The sequence below is a fragment of the Bombina bombina genome, chromosome 3, assembly GCF_027579735.1.
Source record: "Bombina bombina isolate aBomBom1 chromosome 3, aBomBom1.pri, whole genome shotgun sequence".
NCBI classification, from domain to species: Eukaryota; Metazoa; Chordata; class Amphibia; order Anura; family Bombinatoridae; genus Bombina; species Bombina bombina.
In genome coordinates this window covers 592,599,639-592,603,501 of record NC_069501.1, presented here as the reverse complement: position 1 = coordinate 592,603,501, position 3,863 = coordinate 592,599,639, and the positions used below count along the sequence as shown (strand labels likewise).

Sequence of the window (3,863 nt, the reverse complement as noted above, 5' to 3'; positions counted from 1 at the left end):
AGTTTTTGGTTTTAATTTTAATTTACGTTTTTTTTTTAGGGGTGGACATTTTTTAAGGGGAATTTAGCTTTAGGATAGGTCTTACTGGTTGGGGTTTTAAAGTTTGGTAATTTTTGTTTGTAGTAACTAATCACAGGTTTTTTATTTTTTCGTAGATTAGATTTGGCGTCTTGGGGATTAGCTGTTAGGTGGTTAGGGGGTATTTTACAATGGGGGGTTGTTTTGGTTAGGGTTAGAATAAGTAAGGGGGTATTTTGCAATGGGGTTTGTTGCAGATATGGGGGTTAATAGGCTAGGGGGTATTTTGCAATGGGGGTTGTGGCACGCAAATGATTGTCCTCCATCCATAATTTTCCACTTTATAAGCTTTTCTAAAGGATTGTGATACCACTTAGAGTCTGATGATCGAAAGTTCTCTACTCAGGTGCGATGATCTAAAATGATCCTCAGGACTGTGAGATCCCTAGTGAAATTCTTAAAGGGTTGATTTTGCTATGCGTTTCCAAGGGACATTCCCTACATTTCTGTATGTTAAGGAGAGACAAGCCCAGTGCAATATAGCACTGATTGACATGAGTTCTGCTGCATTTACACTTTGTGCTTTGTATTATATATTACTTTATACTTCAGACTAAGTTTATTACATTTAAACTTAGCATTTTCTATTTTGTATTTTATTTTGTATACAGCAGTGTATTTAGGATTGCAGTTTTACAAATTCTGATTATTCTTTCACAGTTTTTGTGTAACTTTAACAAATTAGTATCATACCTTTTATATCTGTGTATATATTTTACAAATTAGATTGCACTTTGCATTTCTTCGATTTAAAATAAAATTGAAAAATTGTCAACTTCAGTTTCCCAGAAAGCTTCACTACTTTCTATGGGCCATATAATCAAACATTCTCTAGTTTGGATAATACACTATCTGATAAAAAAAATTATCATTTAAATATTAATAAAAATGTTTTATAAGGCTTCAAAAGAATATGGTATATATACCGAATATATATATATATATATATATATATATATATATATATCAAAGGGTAAACAGCGCTTATAGATATATATACAGTACTGTGCAAAAGTCTTAGGCCACCATTAGATTTGTTGTTTAAGCAGAGTTTTAATAACCAGCCATACTTATTTTTTGGTCTCTTTATTAAGATACAAACAGAAAATACAGGAAATATGTACACAAAATAAAAAAAAACACAATTTTCAGAACAAAATGGCTTCTTTAGGCAAAAGTCAGTATCTAGGGGGATATTTATCAAAGAGTCAACTATGTTGCATTCGCGGGCGTCAATACCCTCGACAAACATTGCCAAACATCGCGGCTGCAGATCTGAATACGATCTCCTTATTTATGAAAAAAAACGTCAAAAACACGTGCGTCAAATACGGTACTAAGAGCATCAGACTGTTGTTAACTAGCAGCCATCGATCTCGCGTCTATTCAGGTTTTTCCAAACTTTATTTATACCATTTCATTACTGTCCATGAACAAGCATCTTTCTCTTTAGCACATTATTGTATATAGTGTAAATGTATGTTTTTTCTGAGCAGGACTAATTGCGAATATAGCAAGTAGCGACATATTTGGTGCAAAGTGGAGAGTGAATTATTGGAATTATTTTTAATATTGGACATACATACTTTAGTATGTATATATATATATATATATATATATATATATATATATATATATATATATATATATATTCCTTTATATATTTATATGTATGATTGTATGTACATATGTATCTCTATACATGTAAATATATATGTTTTTATGTATATATATCTCTATGTAAATATATATATATATGTATATATATTTATTAATATTTTTATATTTTTTTTTAAAATAATGTTATTTCCGAACTTAAAGGGACACCAAAATCATATCAGAAATATAATTATGAAGATATAGAAGAACATCTCAAGCAACATTACAACCCTTGAACTTTTATTAAAGGGACACTAAACACAATTTTTATCTTTCATGATTCAGATAGAGCATTAAATTTTAAGCAACTTTCTAATTTACTACTATTATCAATTTTTTTAACGTTCTATTGTTATCTTTATTTGAAAATGAAGGCATCTAAGCTAAGGACTCAGACAAATTCAGTTTCATCACCCTGGACAGCACTTGTTTATTGGTGCTGTCCAATTAGCAAGGTCAACCCAGGTTGTTCTTAAAAAATGGGCCTGCTTCTAATCTTACATTCTTGATTTTCAAATAAAGATACAAATAGAATGAAGAAATTTGGATAATAGGAGTAAATAGAAAGTTGCTTAAAATTGCACGCTCAATCTGAATCATGAAAGATAACATTTGGGATCAGTGTCCCTTTAATCCTCAGATATCCTTTTTTATTAGAAATAGCAATGCGCATGTGCAAGCCAATCATATGAGTCATCTATGTGCAGTTATCTATCATCAGCTACATAGTTTATCTAAATATGCTCTTCATTCAAGTATATTTGAAAGATGGAGAGAAATAAAATATAGATAAAAATATATATAAAACCAAAGAATAATTTACCACATTGCATGCTATTTATATATCATTCAACATATATTTTGCTTTCATGTCACTTCAAAATAATATTTAAATGAATACAGCTATAGTTTTGATTAAATATATATTTATTATAAAACTATTGAATTTTTTTTTTTTAAAGAAATAAAATACAGTATTTTATAAAATATTTTGCATGGCCTCCTGTAGGCCCCGTACTGCTGTGGTACAATTTGTAGCCCCTCCTCCAGTTGGGTAAATAGATCCCGAAGGAAGTGCTCTGTTTGTGTCCCTTGATCGCAATCTATAAAAAGACAAAATAAAATATGTTCTACAAATTCACTATTAAGATACAATTGTTAAAACCTAATATTAAGTTTTCTTACATTCTACTCTAGCCACCTCCTCATCTGGCAGCGTCGGCGAGAAGGCTGGGGCAGGATCCTCCCCCGGTACTTGGTCGTCTGTCAGAGATGAAGCACAAACACAAATCATTGTTAGTATGAGGCCTATATTATACACAAAATTGTTGTGGAAAAAATCGTGCAAACATTTTAATTCTAAAAATACAATCCATTACATTGACCTGCACCCTGAATGAACGTGTCTAAAAAAACATTTTTCATGCGAAATACTGCAAACATAGTATTATACTTAAAAATTACCTCAGATATCAGGGATGTCCAAATCTGTCACTGAGTCATCGTCTGGATGACCCTCAAGCAGTGTCAATGGCAGTTGGGGAAAAGAGTGGTTGCTCCTAGGGGTAGCCATTGACACTGGCCTGAAGAACCGGGGGAATCTTTCTCTCGGCCACATGAGATCTGTGAAAATATAAAGTTGTATGTCAACATTAGATCCATGTGATATTTTTCTTTTGTGTAATCCATCTGCAGCTGTAATGCATGTAATCTTTATTCCACTAATAAAAATAAAAACCTATTTAAAATAATATATATATATATATATATATATATATATATTTACATGCAGTATATATATTTCTAAATATATATATATATATATATATATATACATGCAGTATATATACAGTATCTCACAAAAGTGAGCACACCCCTCACATTTTTGTAAATATTTTATTATATCTTTTCATGTGACAACACTGAAGAAATGACACTTTACAGCAATGTAAAGTAGTGAGTGTACAGCCTGTATAAAAGTATAAATTTGCTGTCCCCTCAAAATAACTCAACACACAGACATTAATGTCTAAACCGTTGGCAACAAAAGTGAGTACACCCCTAAGGGGAAATGTCCAAATTGGGCCCAATTAGCCATTTTCCCTTCCCAGTGTAATGTGACTCGT

The 3,863-nt window shown here is 31.2% G+C and overlaps 1 long non-coding RNA gene across 1 annotated transcript; it reads right to left on the bottom strand.

The window, feature by feature from the left end:
- Nucleotides 1-2,646: 2,646 nt before the first annotated feature.
- LOC128651814 (uncharacterized) lies at nucleotides 2,647-3,345 on the bottom strand. Its single transcript, XR_008401189.1, has 3 exons — nucleotides 3,202-3,345; nucleotides 2,923-3,000; nucleotides 2,647-2,840 (listed from the first exon to the last, which is right to left on the bottom strand). It is a non-coding gene; the product is annotated as an uncharacterized LOC128651814 (long non-coding RNA).
- Nucleotides 3,346-3,863: the final 518 nt, after the last annotated feature.